This window comes from Podarcis bocagei, assembly GCF_964188305.1.
Source record: "Podarcis bocagei genome assembly, chromosome: 8".
Classification (NCBI taxonomy): domain Eukaryota; kingdom Metazoa; phylum Chordata; class Lepidosauria; order Squamata; family Lacertidae; genus Podarcis; species Podarcis bocagei.
In genome coordinates this window covers 36,614,639-36,633,423 of record NC_138133.1, presented here as the reverse complement: position 1 = coordinate 36,633,423, position 18,785 = coordinate 36,614,639, and the positions used below count along the sequence as shown (strand labels likewise).

At 42.0% G+C, this 18,785-nt stretch overlaps 1 long non-coding RNA gene across 2 annotated transcripts in view; it reads right to left on the bottom strand.

The window, feature by feature from the left end:
* LOC308593467 overlaps positions 1–16,470 on the bottom strand; it is a 138,235-nt gene extending 121,765 nt beyond the window's left edge. For both annotated transcript variants that reach the window (XR_014010960.1, XR_014010961.1), the window contains exons 1-2: positions 15,824–16,470; positions 1,880–1,981 (exon numbers count right to left, since the gene is read on the bottom strand). This is a non-coding gene — a long non-coding RNA (uncharacterized lncRNA). The remainder of the gene's footprint in view (positions 1–1,879; positions 1,982–15,823) is intronic.
* Positions 16,471–18,785: the final 2,315 nt, after the last annotated feature.

Genomic DNA, 18,785 nt, shown 5'->3' with positions numbered 1-18,785 from the left:
TACAGGTGAAATGGTTCACTTTATGTGGGAACTATTTAGTATACAATTACCACGAAAACAAGACTAGTAGAATGTTAGCAAGGAAAAAAATGCTTTTTGTTGCCACATTAACAAGGCCTCGAAAAGCATCTACACTAGTCATTCCCTGAGGCAGAGGGCATCTGCAGCTCTGCACAATTTTGGCTAAATCTGCAGCACAGATTTTTAAATGTTTTCCATTTATTTTATTACAACTTTTTGCAAAGCCTTATGTTTGATGAGGAAACAGTGGGTATGTTATTGTTCACAGTTTTGCTTGTTTAAAAAGGAAACACTCACTTTTCCAAATAGCTTCCCCTTGCCCCCACCTCCTGATGCCATGTGGAAATAGTCAGTCCATTTAAAAACTTAGAGCATGCAATGAGCTAGAGAGAGGCAAGGCAGCAGGATGGAAGCAAAAGGGTCCCTTTCCCCATCCATATGGTTCAGGTTTGCATCTTGTCTGGCATGATAATGTGATAGTTGGCAGAATTCATGTTTAGAGTCTCAAGCAAATAACAGCCAATAAGTTGTAGGTTTAATATGCACGTGGAGATGTTCGTAGTATTCCAGACTGGCTGATTCTACAGCTGCAGTCAATCCAAAGTTGCTGCATGAATCCTTGTACAATGGAATCCCTGATGGTGAAAGTAAACTGGAGGCCCTACCCTGATGTAAGTATCCCCCATCTGCTGCACAGGTGTAGCCTAGGCAGTCAATCAGGATATGTAACATGCATTTGTAAGGAAAGTGGAAAATTAAACTGTATGCATTTCCTTCCTTCCCTCTTTCTATCCACATTATTTCATAAAGAAATCAAGGAAATTCATAAGCACTGTTTTGTGCAGATTTCTTCTGTCCAAATGGCTCGAATGACAGGAAGCATGGATATATTAACAAATCCACACTATCAACGTCTGAATGACGTTACCTGTAACCAGCAAGCAAGTGCAGACATTCAAACATTGGAAAGAAGTCTGTAGTACAAGCAGTCTGCTGGGAGCTCTTCCTTTCCCTTCCAAAATGCCTTGGAGTCTTTCCATTTTGCTTTCTCCTTATTCTTAACTCCTTTGGCTAGGTAATATTAAGAAGTGCACAAAGCATGGGTGCCAACTCCCTGGGGCCCTGGGTGTCCGAGCATCCACAAAATTCCCCTTGAAGGGGCCAGGCACCTACAAATTTTGGTGCCAGGGCCATGTACGCTGCACGGCACTCACAGTTGTGGGGCCAAGCTGGCACTCCTGCCACAAAGTCTACTGCAGGCTTCACACCTACATGGTGCAGCACTAATTGGCATTTTAGTGGATATACAGACATTCTTGTGATCAAGGACTGTGCATACTATAAACCAGTGGTGGACAATTAAATGGTCTATGGTTTGAGCATTGCCCAGTTGATCTAATACACAATGCCAGATGTCCATATATCTTGTGTGTCTGCTGTGAATCATACTTTTTGCGCAGGTGTACAATTGTCTAGCAAACGAGTAGGGCAATGAGGAATATAAAGCAAAAAAGAAACAGACATACCTAGATACAGACATAATCTTCTGTACCACACTGTGTGTGTATGTGTGTAAGGCACATAAAGGATGTAATGATCTCTGACATGGATATAATGAAGGTGCAGAAAGTTGAACAGATGGAAGGAGCGCTGGATCATGATCAATTTCCTTTATTCCTTCTACATTTTCAACCTATGTGTAATAAACGTGTATGGCAGGCACATGTTTAATTAATAATGCGGTACATTTATAGGTAGACCAAATATATTTCATAAGATAGAAAACCGTCACAATGATGTGCAACAAAATGTATGTGATATCCTCTAGGCAGGTATTATTTAAGTGCTTTGAACTTACCAGCCAAGACCAGTTCAGAAGAAAGAAGTCAGTGCAAAGGAAACCATGGCTACAGCTGGACTTTGACCACTCTAATGGGCTTCTCAATGGAACATGAGATACCTGCAGACAAGGGAAAGGAACAGACTTGATTTTGCTGCCTCTGTCTCTGGCAGCAATGTTGCCCTCTGCAATTGGAGACAGGCAATGTTATGAAGAACTGTGGTCCAGCCCACTTCCCATTCCCTTTCTGTCCTTTAGTCCATACTGTGGCCACAAGGGTCATTGTAGGTCTCTTGTTTCTAGGGTTCCCCATCCCAAATGTACCTCTCAGTTATAGGATACATCTCCACCTAGTGGTACTATTTTTTCCTTACAAAGCACACAGTACATGCTCATTCTGTGATGTGTGAAGCAGCCCACTGTTCAAAACTGGCAAGAGATATTCTTCATAGCAGAAGGCAGATAGATAGAGACACACATATATCTGATCTGTAGAATATTCCTTTTTGACCCCAAGATAAGAACTGTACGACATGACAGAAAGTGTCAGAATCTTTACAAAAAACAACTCCTTTAAAAACAAAATAAATAAAACTATCAACAAGAATAGCAACTGCTCAAAATTTATCTCGGAGCTGCCAAGAAGTGAACATTCATGGGAGAATGTTCTGTTGTTTTCAATGTTCTGTTGTTCACAAGGTGGACACAAATGCATACAGTTGGATGCTGACAACTTGACACATGTCTAATGAATCTAAAGCATGTGCACACACGCACAAACACACAAATTTACTAGGACTAAAAAAAACCACCTTAAAAAAACAAAAGGCCTTCCAAACAAACCACTTCAAGAAGATTTAATAGCTATGTAGGTTTTTGTGTACCTTAAAATACCATAGATGCTTTGTTAAAAGTGACAGTTAACATCTGCGTTGAAGATGCTACATTCTAACAGAGTGAGCTGCCGTTTGTTGAGTCCAGTGAGCAGATGTTGGAGGCCTAATGCATTGGTGACAAAAGGCTACAGTGCTTTAACCTTCCGCATCGCTTCTGTCTAACACACAGCAGAAAAGGCTTTAATTTGACAGGTTGGCTGGGATATAGAGAATTCAGCTCTGGCCACCTACAGAAGGGCCAAATCTAGTCATGGGAACAGTAGTGTGGGTGGAATGAAGCAGCGGGTGAGAGTAGTTTGCCGTCTTGCACTAAGTGGAGAGCTACATATACTGTTTATTTCTACAAATATTTAAAAGGGTTCCTATTGGAAGTTAATTAAGCAATTAAGCCGATTTGTCCTTTAATGTGCAAGGAAATCTTTGAGTAAGGTGAGTTGGAAAAGGAGTCAGCAGCTCCTAGCACATTTTGCCTGTGCAAAATGTTTTAAACGCCTTTTTCTCCCTGTGGTTGGGATGATGCAAGAGAGGAGAATTAAAATGAATGCACAACCTAATGGCAATTCTCATACAAGCTGCATGTAAACAGAAACATCAGCACAAAACTTATGAATCTTAATTTGTGCCACTGAGCTAAAATTTGTATCTTTCTGCATTAAAGGAATATAGACATACAGCACTGTGTAGTGTCTACTTGCAATACAGAAAGCTGACATGGTCTTTCCAATTTATGGGAAAATTGACATAATTTTGCAAAAAAGGGGGGTGGAGAGGGAGAGAGAAGCAAAACCACTTGTGAACTAGATTTTGCATAATGGGATTAATTTGGTTGACTGTCACATCAGCTATGCTGTAGAATGCAAGTTAATCACAACATCGATATGATTTTTAAAGAAGAAAGAAAAATAGGGGGAAAGGGAGGAAGAAAAGGTATTTTCCTCCCTTGTCTGATTCTCCTTTCATTTTAAAATACTTCCCATTTCTACTGTTATGTGGAGGTGCTATGACAAATAATGGAAGTCTGTTTTGCATTGGGCCCAAGAAGACTGAAATGAGCTAGAGCCGGCCTCACTCTGGTAAGAAAATCATCAGCTTTTCCTGGATCATGTAAAATGGTTTTGTGGTAATGCTCTTAGCCACGCAATGGCTTGCTGTTTAATTTGATAACCAAGCTTTCTGCATTTGTCAAGAAGCATTGAAATGTCACCAACGCATGCTTATCTGAAACTTTGTGTTTCAGTTGTCACAGAATCCTGTCATTGCTAGGGCACTTACCTTGTCCTTTAGGTGGATGTGCCTGTACTGTCCCTGTACTGGCTACAATCAGCAACTAGGCCTAGCACATGCGAGCAGGTGAAGGTGGCACCAAGAAGCCAATTCTAGGGTTAATTCAGTTCAAATGTTGTTTGTGTTAGACTCCTTTCAGGATCTGCATCTTGGACTATTGCCCTACATGTCCAATGGATACCCAACTTCATATTTCAAATACAGCCACAACTGGTTCTCCCAAAGTAAGATTACTCATATGAATTGTATGTGTACTTGTACCCATATCAATCTTTTCCTTTTTTACTGGGGTTGTGAGAGGTTATTCCAATAGCCCCTTGTTCGGCTACTGTAGTATCCCATTGTACTGCAAGAGCAAATCATTTCTCTTTATTTTTGTCCTCACAGAGTTCAATTGTACTTTGACAGAATAATTTCTTTGCTTAAGTGTTTTTCAGAAGAAAGCTCACCAGGAAGAGAAACACTGCAAGGCGCAGAAATGCCTTAGGGTCATGTAGCAGGGGTTTGTGAAGTCATTAGAAGTTGTGATTACCTGCTAGGATATTTCCATGTATCCTTTGCTGAATTCACTTAGTGGAGGAAACTCTGGTATTTTACACAGGCTAGTTTAAAGGAGAAAGTGATATGTTGTCACATACTGACTGTCTCTTACACAGGCACATATGGGAATAAGAGTAGTAGCTGAATGCAAATGGATCTCCCCATACCAGGGATGGAGAGTCTGCAGCCCTCCAGATGTTGTTGCTCACCCATCAGCACCAACCAGCATGGCTAATGGTCAGTAATGTTTGGAGCTATAGTCCAACAACAGCTGGAGAAACACAAGTCTCCCCACATCCCTATGCTAGATAGGCAGAACAGTAGCATCAAGCTGTGGTCCTGAAAGAGAACTCAGAAGTCAGGTGTAAAGTTTCTGCTTTTGCAAGTGGTCTGACTAGCTATTTTTGTCACAGCTGGAACCATCAGTGAAGGAAGATGGGAGAATGTCAGGTGTGAGGAGGCGATCAGCAGAGGAGGCAGAGCAAGGCTCAGTGCACTACTGAGAGCAGTTGAAGGCTAGAGACAGTATGACTCTATAGCAAACGAGACCCACAAAATAACAATGGATAGGGAACTAACTGGTTACAGATGGGCATTTAGTTAACTAATGAGTGAAGTTAATTCATGAATAGAGGAACAGAATTATGAGGGGTTCTGTAACTAAAAATGAGTGGACATAATACTTGATAAGTGTGGGTGCTCTTTGGTGAGAAAGGTCCTGGAGGAATAAGGGACCTTATCTAATCCATCTATTCAGGATTGGCACTGTCCATAGGAAATCCAGCGGCAGCAGACTTAACCTAAACTTATAAGAAGACTAAAACCTTAATACTAAGAATACCACACCAGGAGAAAAGGAAGACAGAAAGTAGAAAGTCGGGCTCCTTCTGGCCTATTATTATAGTCAGCATGACCTTGAGTGAAAGAGATAACAGAACTAGTCCAAACAAGCTATTCAGCTTCTACAAAGGAAAAGGCCAAACATCAGGAACTTTCTGTCTGTTTTTTCGGCAGAATAGAAACTTGCTTGTCGGCTAGAAACCTCCAGTTTGCACTAGTTTGTATCACACAGAGAAGCTTCCAGAATCCTCCTGAATCAATTAGAATAGGAAAGATCTCTCCATATCAGATCAATACTTCCTTCACCAAAAAATGCAAACTGACACCTGAGGGGATGCTGACCCACAGTGAAACCCTTACACTGAGGAGGAAGCAGTGAAAAATCTTACACCAGGGATCAAGGAAGGGGGAAGGAATGAAATTATGGGGGGGGGGGAGAAACATACAGTTGAATTCCGAAAGACATTCAGGGGAAAGGAAATAAATTGCTTATGGAAATAGACAAAGAGAAGAAGAGAGGGTTTAGAGACAACCCCACTGCAGAGTAGTGTTAGATAGGTGTGCTCTGGTTGTATTCATACATTTACCAGTTTGACTATAAATAAAGTTAAATCTTAAAAATAAGAGGAGACCTGCTGAACCAGGCCGAAGGCCTATCTTATACAACAGCCTGTTCTCACAGTGGCCAACCAAATGCCCATTGGAAGCCCACAAGCAAGAACTGAATACAGCAGCTCTCTCCCCACTTGCGACTCTTAGCAACTGGTGTTCAGGGACAGCTGTAAGAACAAGCCTTGTCTGTAATGCTCTGCATCTTTTCAGTTTGACTGGTTCTATAGGAACAAAAGTACAGTATGTTAAAACAAAGCTATTTCTTGCCCATCCACTCTAAAATGGGAATCTAAAAATGGCTGGTAACTTGTTTCATTTTCACCAAGGTGCATAAAATGTTCAGGCATAATAGCTCCCTCAGAGTGGATTAAGCCTACCAAATATTACACAGACACACCCAATAGTTTTCATGCAGGAAACCCTAAAGCTTGACTTTTAAAACAAGGTCTTTTCATTTTCTGTCAGAATTGGATCCAAATTGCAGGCATGGTCACCTGTTCTGAGGGAATGAAGCCTGCTAAATTTTTGAATAACAGCTGCAATGCTGGTCCTTCAAGAGACTTTCCCATTTTGGATGGGCACAATAGGAACTCAGCTAGACTGGTAAAGAAAAAGCGATTTATAAGTTTTGCATATGCGATATAACATTGCGCCACCAGATGGCGTTGTGGAGTCCTATTCGTCTCTACCTGTTTTCCCAGTTTAAATTTACAACACATTTAACTGAAATATTTATTTTATGTGTCTAAATCCAGCCTAGGAATCAATGTGGGTGAAGGTGGCAATATATGAAAAAAGAAGAAGAAAAGAGCATGGCTCCTCAGGAAAGACAGGGGTGGGGGAAAGATCACATACACAAACCCCCATGCAAGGAACCTGTTACCCCAACAATTGTTGGCGGGGGAGGCCTTCTGTCCTACCCCCATGGAATTTTGGTGATACAATGGAGATCTGTCAATAGACTTGAATAGAGGATGGCATTGTACCATCTGAAAAACAAACTCAGTTTTTAATTCCTCGACTGTGAAAGGATTGCCCTGGGGAGATAATTCACTGTGATTAAAAGATAGGCCTGTCTGACAAAACAAAAGATTCTCTCCATGTCTCCACCCCCTTCACTTCTGAGCTCTGGGCATTTCCCCAGTCAACTTGGGCTCCCCCCTTTTTCTCATGGGGGGGTAGGATGGGGGAGGGAGGAAGTGTATTTTTTGGACAACTGATGCCACAGAGCCTTATTTATTAACATGACAATCCAAAATGTAAGAACCTTCCCCAAATCACCTTGATTCATCTCATAATTCAGTCTACACACCTCTAGGATATAGCACACCCCCCCCCCGCCTCTTATTTTCCATGGCTTCTTTGCTCTTGGTGGGCATCCTGAAGAGGAGATTATGCCATTGAGCACTTTGGTTATAATGGACTTGAAGAATGTGCTTAGGAAATTGATCGCATCATGATTGTGGTGACAGTGAAGAAGAAATAAAGGGCTGGTGGCATATCTGTGGGACTTGTGTTTGTAGTGTATCATGTCAGCGATGTTTTAAGAACCTCATATCACTGAAAGGCCTATTAACATTCGTTCATTTCTTTCTTGCATCTCTCTCCCTCTCCCCCCCCCCGCCCTCTCCACACTTTTCAAGGAGCAGCACATACTATCCAGTACAGGCTCACACTGACTAGGTTAAACAATTACACTACACTAATTGGCCTGTGTCGGTCTTGATGAGTAGGTAAACAAATGCTGCACGGGAAAAGCTGAGACAAATTGTATCTAATTAAATTGATGAAAAAAAGTGACAATGACAACAAAGAAAGCAACATTCACAGTTGCAAATCACAATGCTTATGTGAAAGCACACACCTCTTATCAAAATCTGCAATTCTGCCCTGGGTGCTGGAGAGAGGAAGGTTGATGAGCCATCCCTCCCCCACACATTCGAGAAATCCCTTAATTATAGCATATAAAAAGGACTGGCTACCATCTATGTTCAGCCATATGAGCTCCTGTGTGTGTGCTCCATGCATATACAATATGTGCAAGTGAAAATTGTGGTGACTCGCCCACATTGCTAAAAGGAAAAGGTTTCTCATTTGTTCTTGCAAATTACCTCCTTCCTCCATTATATATTTACAGATGCTTCAGCTCTTCCAAAGAAGCAGCAAAAGAGGAAGCACAATTGTGTTGTGCTTCCTTTCCACCTGCTTCTGAACTTCATCAAAATAAGAGCCATGTGCACTCTTGGCACTACAACAGAAGAACATGCACCGTCCACTTCAGATGAGTGTCTCATATTTAATCTTTCTTGGAACCATTGAATTGGCTTTAAGCATTAGGGCTAAGGTCAGAATGGCTAGCTTTCAATACACAAGGAAAAAACCTTCTCATTTGTCATTGCAGTTGCCCACTTTGCTCTATAATAAATGTGAACATTTAAAGTTCACAATTGCTTTCAAATTTTAAGAATAAAAAAATATGCAGAATTAATTTAGCTTTCTAGTTTATTTTGAATTTGGAGAAGACTCAACTCAACCAGATTAGGACTGATACAATACTTTCTTCAGTAAAGATAATTGTGTGTCTTCTCTGGACCAACAGCACCAGGAACATGGCACATGACACCAAATCAGACCCTGAGCTGATTTAGTCAGTAGCCGTATAACTCACTCACTTATTTATTTACCAACCACTTTTCCAGAAAATGTCTCAAGGTGAAATATAATAAATCACATACCATTAAATACAATAAAAGAAGTTTGGTAAATCAAAAGCAAGCATCAGAGCACGAAAATAGATATCAAATCACAGCTCAAATACCAGCCTAAAGAAGTTTTCAAGCAAGCAATAATGGACTCATGTCTAGGGAATTAAAGTGGCTCTGTGGGTGCCTGTTTTCTAAATATTCACTGGAGGGGTTGGTAACTTACAGGCCAAAGATATCTGTGATCAGATGCTGGCTCCCTGCTCAGCTTCCGCCACCAGTCAGAGAAGGGAGTTACGAGCGGTTCCATCTAGGACATTGCTGATAATTCTTTAGTTTAGGAAGTCATGTGCTGCTACCTGGTACCAATGGCTGTCATAAAGTTTCCAGAGCTGCTGCCTGGTGAACTTGTCCCTCAAGAAGGCCATCAAGTTTCTCCTCCTACCAGCCAGTGTGGTGTAGTGGTTAAGAGCGGTAGTCTCGTAATCTGGTGAACCGGGTTCGCGTCTCCGCTCCTCCACATGCAGCTGCTGGGTGACCTTGGGCTAGTCACACTTCTTTGAAGCCTCTCAGCCCCACTCACCTCACAGAGTGTTTGTTGTGAGGGAGGGAGGGAAAGGAGAATGTTAGCCGCTTTGAGACTCCTTAGGGTAGTGATAAAGCGGGATATCAAATCCAAACTCTTGTTCAGTTTCGGTTTCAGTTTCTGTTAATTGGTTCTCGTGAGAAACTTGCAGATTCTAGCTTCACCAATTAACTCCAGCTGGTGGCAATTTACTCTTGGCAGAAAGCCCAGGTCTGCTTGACCCAGAAACTACTCACTCTGATTGGTTAACGAGCAGCACTCAACTCTGTTATCTAGGGATTGCTAGCACAGTTTGATGTGAGGTGTGTTAGGAGTTAGAAGTGCTGTGTATGGTTATGAGAGAGAGAAAGAAAGATAGGATTTATTTTGCTTTGTTTTGTATGCAGAAACTCTGCTGGTTTTATTTTTCCTTTTAATAAATCCTGTAAATAGTTATTCTGAGTCTAGCTGACTAGTCATTACTGCCGCAACTAGCTTCTTCGCTGTGCAGGAAAACTCTGCTACGTTTGGGCTAAAGCCAGTAGGGCTATGCCTGACACTTCAAAGTTCCATGAGGTTATGGGCATTGTGCTGCCAGCCTGAGTTGTGGTGGTGTCAGCATCAACGGCGTTGGTTCCAGTAGTTCCAGAGGTTGTTGTTCCTGGCTGGTTCCTGACCGTGGTGAGCTGGTGACGCAGCGGACACAAGGACAACAGCTGCAGCGTGTGAGTGCTGGGTGCTGTGGTTCCTGTTTTCTCTCTCGGTGGTCGTGAGTAGCTGGTTCCGGGTTCCAGGGACATCGCTCTCAAGATGGCCTCACAACCAGTTCAGATGGCTTTTGAGCGTCTGAATGACTCCAATTACTTGCTGTGGTCGGAACGCATGCAGGCAGTGCTGCAGAGGGATCGTCTCTGGCAAGTGGTGAGTAAGTTTCCTACGAAGCCTGATGATGAAGACCTCGATAAAGACCAAAGAGCAAGGGCCACAATTGTCTTGGGGCTGGAAGATTCCCAGTTGCCGTATGTGAGGGGAATCAAGACAGCTAGAGGTGTGTGGCAAGCACTTAAAGAACTCCATGTGCGTGAGACAGCGGTTTCCAAGCTGTTCATTCGCAAGGCATTGTACAAGGCAATGTTACAGCCTGGGGTTACAATGCAGGAACACCTACACAGTTTACAGTTAAAGTTTGCTGCGCTACAGGAAAGAGACTGTGCATTAGACCAGCAGGAGAAGGTGGCTATTATTTTGAGTTCTCTCCCTGAAAGCTGGGACAATTTAGTTTTGTCTCTAGAAGGCATGCAGGAGCATGATTTATCAGTCAGTTACGTTACTGGGCGTTTGATTGAAGAATGGCAGAAGAGGCAAGAAAGGTCGTTGGCTGCAGAGGCTTCTACAGGTGGGCGGTTTGGAAGGAGTTCTCATGCCGTGCCAGAGGTGAAGCAAAAGCAGCGTACTGGTGAGGAGTCAGCGTTTGCTGTTAGGCGTTGTTTCCGATGTGGGTCTTCAGCGCATCTAAAACGACAATGTCCGGAGTTGGTCAAGTCTCAGTGGCCGGTGCAGGAGCAGAGACGAGATCAGCAGCAGCAGCAGCGTAAAAAGAAATTCTTCAAACGAAAACAGTCGGCTCAGCTGGTGACCGGCGAGGTCAAGAGTGCTGATGAGAAACAAGCGGTCTGGGTGGTCGATTCGGGAGCGTCTCGCCACATCGTGAATTCAGATGAATTGTTTGTTTCCAAGAACTCAGCACAGCGCAGCCAGGTGGCTTTAGCAGACGGAAGTACTTCCGAAGTGATTTCGGGGGGTGCAGTTTTTGTTCCTTGTCTGCGTGAATGCCTGCAAAATGTACTTTGTGTGCCGTCATTAAGGAGCAATCTGATGTCTGTAGATTGTTTGCTGAAAGCTGGGTTTAAAGTGCATTTTGAAGGAGACAGTTGCATTATTAAGAAGGCTGGTGAGATTTTAGGCACTGCTAAGTCAGAGGGAGGCTTGTTTTGGCTTAAAGCAGGATCTCAAGTTGCAGCAGTAGTCAGTAAATCTCAGCCTGCAGTGAATAACAAAGCTATACATGACAACTGTGTGCACTTATTGCATAGGAAAATGGGGCATGCTTGCTGGAAAAGTGTACTAAAAATGTCTGAATTGGCTGATGGGGGTAATTTAAAGAGTTGTAACAAGTACCTTGATTGTAATGTGTGTAAAAAGGTTAAAACCCACAGAGTCTCTTACCCCAGAAGTGACAGAGTTAGTGAGTCACCGCTACAGCTGGTTCACATGGACGTAATTGGTCCATTTGCTGTAAGCAGGGGTGGATCGCGTTTTTCACTAACAATTGTGGATGACGCTACGCGTTACTCCTGGGTTTTTCCCATAAAGAATAAGGGTGACGTGTTCACTAAGTTTAAAGGCTGGGTGGCATCTGTGGAAAGATTTCTGTCCATTAAACTCAAAAGGATTCAGACGGACAGAGGTGGCGAATTTATGTCAAATGCCTTTAGAGATTGGTTACAAAAGCGTGGCATTGGGCATAGAAAAACGAACGTTTTTTCCCCAGAGGAGAATGGCGTTGCAGAACGAAAAAACAGATCTTTACAAGATATGATGTTTGCCATGCTTGATGATGCTGATTTGCCCATGTCTTATTGGGGGGAGAGCATGCTCACTGCGTGTTATCTCCAAAATAGGCTCTTTCATCAAACAATAGGTACAACCCCATACTTTAAATTGTTTCAGAAAAAAACTAAAATTGACCATTTGCATGTGTTTGGATCAAAAGCCTGGGTATTAATTCCGAAACAAATGAGAAAGAAGGGAGATCCTAAGACCAAACAGCTAGTGTTTGTGGGTTACCAGGAGCTGGGAAAAGGTTTCCGCTTTGCTGAAGGGACAAATGGCATTGTGATCTCCAGGAATGCCAGTTTTTGTGAACATAGTGGCTGGGAGAGACTACATGCCAATACTGAGGTTTGGTTTGAACCTTCCCAGGAGCTCCATGACTCTGAAGGTAGACATAGAGAATCAGAGTCTGAGGGGGAGGAAAGTTCAGATAAGAGCTCTCAAGGAAGTAGAGTTAGCCAAAGACCAGTTGCTAAGCAACAAAAGAGAGGTCGTAGTTCTGAGGAGGAAAGTGGGTCAGAAGAAAATTTTTCTCCCAGAAGATCTAAAAGACAAAACAAAGGAGTGCCTCCGGTGCGTTTTTCTCCTGATACTGCAAATGTGTTTAGTGTAAGTGCAGAACCCAAGAGTTTTCAGGAGGTGTTAAAGTTACCAAAAGAGGAGGCAGAGCGCTGGAAACAGGCAATGGAGGAAGAGATGTCCTCTTTGAATGAGCACAAGGTTTTTACACCAGTAGCAGCGCCTGAGGGGGCAAAGATTGTAGGCTGCAGGTGGGTGTACAAACTTAAACCTCTGGTGACAGGAGAGTACAAATACAAAGCTCGTTTAGTTGCTCAAGGATATTCTCAGAGGCCTGGAAAAGATTATGACGAAACTTTTTCCCCTACTGCTAAGGGGGACAGTGTAAGGCTGATTTTAACGCTTGGAGCAAAGAGAAAACTCCTGTTAAACCATTTTGATATCCAGACTGCATATTTACATGCACCAATATCAGAAGACCTGTATATAGCCGAACCGCCTGGTTATGAGACAGGTTCCAATAGAGTGTTGAAATTAAACAAAGCTTTATATGGTCTCAAACAGGCTGCAAGATCTTGGAACAGATGTTTCCATGAGGCCTTAGTGTCATTTGGTTTCAAGCAGAGTACAGCTGACAATTGTGTTTATGTACGTGGTACAGGCAGTGACCAAGAGTTTTGTCTGATTTATGTAGATGATGTATTGTATGCCTGTAAAACAGATAAACAAACTAAAAGGTTTGCCAAGCAATTGTCCAGTAAGTTCAAAGTGAAAGACTTAGGCCCGGTTAGGACATATCTAGGGTTGGAAGTGTGCTGGGCCCAAGATGGCAGCTGCCTAATTAGTCAGCAGAACAAAGTTAAACAACTACTGACTACATACAGGATGCAGGATTGCAAAGGGGCAGCGGTGCCTATGGATCCAGGTTTCATAAAAACACTTCATGTAGATGAGAGTCCTGAATTTGAACATCCTGATGTATATCACTCTGTAATTGGAAGTTTATTGTATATAGCACAGTGGTCCAGACCTGATATTAGCTATGCAGTAGGCATATTAAGTAGATTGGTCTCAAAACCCACACTAAATGCCTGGAAAGGAGTAAAACAAGTTCTGAGATATCTCAAACAGACAATTGGCTATATGTTACAATTAAATTCTTCAGAGGATGAAATGTTGAGTTGCTACTGTGATAGTGACTGGGGAAATTTGCCAGATAGAAAATCTGTCACAGGACTAGTTATAATGGTCGGTGGAGCTTTAATCAGCTGGCGGTCACGCAAGCAAGACGTTGTAAGTGTGTCATCAACGGAATCAGAGTATGCCGCATTGAGTGAATTGTGCAACGAGGTGATTTATTTCAAGCATTTGTTAGCAGATTTAAATGTAAATTGTGGAGAACCAGTACAAGTTTACATTGATAATCAAGCTTGTATAACCTTAAGTAAAACAGAGGGTTTCAAATCGCGTTCAAAACATATCTCTGTAAAATACCAAAATGTACGTTGCTGTGTACAAGACAATGTAATCACCTGTACTTATGTGTCAAGTGAAGAAAATGTAGCAGATGTGTTAACTAAACCATTGGCAAAGATAAAGAACAAGCGAATGTGCAAGGGTTTAGGTTTGCTGGAAAAATGATCTCCTACATAGGTGTATTTGGAGTTAATTGTTCAGCAGAATCTGTGAGGGGGTGTTCAGTTTCGGTTTCAGTTTCTGTTAATTGGTTCTCGTGAGAAACTTGCAGATTCTAGCTTCACCAATTAACTCCAGCTGGTGGCAATTTACTCTTGGCAGAAAGCCCAGGTCTGCTTGACCTAGAAACTACTCACTCTGATTGGTTAACGAGCAGCACTCAACTCTGTTATCTAGGGATTGCTAGCACAGTTTGATGTGAGGTGTGTTAGGAGTTAGAAGTGCTGTGTATGGTTATGAGAGAGAGAAAGAAAGATAGGATTTATTTTGCTTTGTTTTGTATGCAGAAACTCTGCTGGTTTTATTTTTCCTTTTAATAAATCCTGTAAATAGTTATTCTGAGTCTAGCTGACTAGTCATTACTGCCGCAACTAGCTTCTTCGCTGTGCAGGAAAACTCTGCTACGTTTGGGCTAAAGCCAGTAGGGCTATGCCTGACACTTCAAAGTTCCATGAACTCTTCTCTCCAAACTCTTCTCCATGTCATAAAACTGGTCTTCACCCTTATTTTAGTACCCTGCCAATCTGACTTTAGATCCCAGCCTTCAGCCTTTCTCTATGCCTACTTGCTGTGCATCTGCCTCTCCTGTTCAATACAGTGGTACCTCGGGTTACAGATGCTTCAGGTTACAGACTCCGCTAACCCAAAAATAGTACCTTGTGTTAAGAACTTTGCTTCAGGATGAGGACAGAAATTGTGCAGCGACAGCGGGAGGCCCCATTAGCTAAAGTGGTACCTCAGGTTAAGAACAGTTTCAGGTTAAGAACGGACCTCCAGAACAAATTAAGTTCTTAACCTGAGGCACCACTGTATATTCACTCAGCTTATATAACATGAATCCTTGCAAGAGAAATCCCAAGGTCCTTGGAGGAGGCAGTAACTGGTTTGCAAATCAGGAAAGCACTTGTAAATGGACGAAATCAATGCCAATTCTGGCATTTGATACAGTAAATCACCAAATAGTGACAAATTATTTGCAATACCTTGCTTGGGTTATCTGGATTGGCTCCAGATAGAGGTGGAACTCGACATTTTGTTGGCAAATGTGTGATCCCAACCATTATTATTTATCACCAAGAGCCTACAGGGCACTTTACAACATAATGCAACAATGCATTGCAGAGATGGTGGGCAGGCATAAACCAAATGTTGCTTGTGTAGGAGGATCAGCAGATGCTGAATCCCTGCCATGACCATCTGATTCTCCTCAGAAAATGCCTACTGGGCCATATTTACGTATAATTTAGGATGCTGCCTGTGGGAGGACTTAAGCTGCAGGGGCATTTATAGAGTAGAATTAAATAGCCCCTGTTCTCAGTTGCTATCACCTGCAAGTGCCTTCCCACTCCCCAAACTATATTTATGAAGAGAATCGATTATGGAATTCTGTGCTTCTCTCATAACATCTACAGTTCTTTCTGTGGGGCATCAGCAGAGCTGAAATAATTGGGGAATATTGTTCTGCCACTTGGAAGTTGACCTACAGTGTCCCACAGGCTTCAACACTATCACCACTGTTTATGTCCTTGGATGTTCAAATGCACTTTTAAAAAACATAAAAAATGACAAATAAAGCTTTAAAAAGAAGAAGAGGAGCCATGGCTGTACACTATGCACTGCAAAGTCCCTTCTGCAGTAGATTTGATGGACCAGGCCTGACACTGCCCATAGAACTCCTATCTATGTGTATACTTACGTCAGGTTTTCTGAGGCACCACACACTGGGTCTCAGCTGCTCTCTCAAAAACCTCAGGTGTCTCTATCACACCTTACCGATTACTTTATCTCCCTCAACAGCAGCAGCACCTCATGCAAAAGAATATCACACGATGTTTCACTCACATCTAAATGTGCTTATTCTCCTCAGTGAGCGTGCAGTTCTAAGGCCTCTTCGCTTTTACCTCAGCCAACATTCATTCACTCTTCCTTCTCTCCGCCGGACACAACCGTCTTGGTTGTCTAGGTTATATGCTGGTTGCCGCCCATGGCTCTTTTTTAAAAAAACAAACAAATGAACAAACCCTGCAACTTTACATTATTTATTATTTCAACAAAGCTGTGAGAGATCCTGATTTGGCAAAGGTAACCCTGCAAGTTTCATGGACTTGAGTCTCCAACACATAAGCCGTCAACTGTCCAGCTACTGATAGCTGTCTTAAGTCAAACGCCGGTTGCATTAATATGTGGATTGATTCATTAATTTACAGCTAGGCCTGAAAAGTAGAGAGGGGTCTGAGTTCCCTCAGATATTACTGGATTCCAAGTCCCATTATCCTTGACCATTGGTCAGACTGCTTGGGGCTAATGGGAGTGAGAGTCTAATAATATCTGGAAGGCCTAAAGTTCCTCACCCCAACTGTAGAGAAATCATCCAGGCTTCATATTAAAGGAATGCTTGGCAAACTGATGTGCAAATAAATAACTGATTTTTGCAAGGGTGCTGTTGGAAAGACCTTCTTATCAACCATATCTCAAGGTAACAGCAGCAGCAACAACAATAAAATGAATAAACCAATTTAATAATAATAATAATAATAATAATAATAATAATAATAATAATAATAATGAAAAGCCTCAAGCCTGTTGCATTCCTAATTTTAATGAGGAAACAATAAGGAGGTGATAAGCTGGCAGCTGCATTTTTAGCTAACATTCCTCTTTTTAAATTTTACCTCAGTGGAATCAGGCTATATTGGTGGGTAATTTTCCATGACAAAAGATGAGGAACTCACCAGCAAATTCCCTTCTGCTAGTTGTATTGGCATCCCGTTCTTGCTGCCTAGTACAGTTAAGTTTTTTAGATACTTTACTTGCATTTCTAATTCAGTTATTCTTCTGAAATTTATTCAAAGGATTTATGCTTATGAAATTATAATATAATGCTGCCTATATGCCAATGAGCTGCAGGCAAAGAAAATAATTTTCTTCAATTTACAGTTATGAGGCTGGAAGAAAATGATGCCTTCTTATCACCTCTTTTTCTTTGTATGTCTCTCTCTCTCTCTTTTTTAGTCTTCAGAAGGCAGGAACTGATGATGAATTCTTAAGCAGATCACACTGATAATTGTATTTCAGAACTGTCATCTCTGAGAAGACTGTCCACAGAGGTGTCGCAGTTCACTTGAGCTATTTGTGTCATTGCTTCTCCAAGAGCTCAGCCCTCAATAATATTTTTTAAAATAATAATAAAAAACACCCTAAATCACTGGGGATATTGTTAAGTCTTCTGAAAGGATTATTAGATGGGGGATTTATAGATGACACTTTTTAACAATTAAACAGGAAAATGTTGATGAAGTTAAGTTGCCATTTTGTACTGCAGCAGTAAAGGTGTAGATGTATTCAGATATAATATTTATAATAGATATATATAATTAGCTGCATGGCATAGTTACCGTATTTTTCTGCATATAAGATGATGGTTTTTGCTAAAATATTCAAGTAAAAAATTGGGGGTCATCTTATACACGAATGGTGAATGCACAGGGGCTCTGGCTCTGAGGTGGGCTGGGCTGGGCTCGGGTTCGAGCTCTTGAAATATGGCAACCTTAACTTTGGGAGACCTCCCCAGCTCAAAGTTGTTCTGTTTGATCTTTAAAATATTCATTTCTTTAGTAAAAGGCGAAAGATTTATACGATCTGAAGAGAAACCAGAGTATGTATATGTATGTGTGTGTGTTTATATATATATATATATATATATATATATATGCTTTCGTAGATTTTCACGGGTACAGGAATGCAGGTTTTGGTGTTTTCGGGTATCTTCCCGTGTAAGAGTTGGGGTGTCTAGGCGACGTTTCGACGAGGTCTCACTCGTCATCTTCAGGCTGGTGCTTTCGGCTTCTTGTTACTAGAACAGAGCAGGATCTCAGTGTTTGAGTTCCTATAAATACTGTGGAGGGGGTGTGGTGTATAGCCTCCAACGTTCTGGGCAGAGAGGAAGTTCCCAGGTTATTGTGCCTTTTCTTCTTTTGTTCATTAATTACTTGAGGGATATCTTGAGTGATTTCTTGAGTGATATTCTGAGTACCACTTAGGAGGGTCATTAGGTGTGGATTAGTTGCTAAAGCTTTCGTGTCTTGACCTCTTGAGCTTGTGAAGAGTTTTTCTGAGTTTTTCTGAGAAGAGTTTTTCTGAGAAGATGGCTGTACTGCACTTAGTTGTGCTCTGGCTTGGCTTCGTGTATAGGGGCGAGCTGTGGTTTTGTGCCCTGTGCCAGCCAGATCTGTGTAGGGATTGCAGGGGGGTGCAGCATCCGGAGGTGCCACTATGGTTTGGCTACTGGATGGTATCTGTAATTTATCTGTGGAGAGGGTCTGGGTTTGGGTCTGGTGTGGTTGATTGGAGATGGCGTTCTGTGTGCCTCTGGTTCTGGTGTCGGTTTTTGTGGGGAGGGCTAATTTCCAGATGTCTGGCAGGCGGGACGTGTCGTCACGCTTGTTCATGTTGTGAGGGTGTTTCTCTATCTCGATGGCTTCCATGATTATTCTCTTGTGGTGATGTTCCATGTTAAAGAGCAATTTGGAATCTGCAAAATTAATTTCGTGTCCTGTTTCTTTCATGTGTTGGTAAAGAGAGGAAGTTTTTTCTTCTTTTTTGACGGCATTCTTGTGTTCTGCGATACGTGCATTTATTCGTCTGTTTGTTTGTCCAAT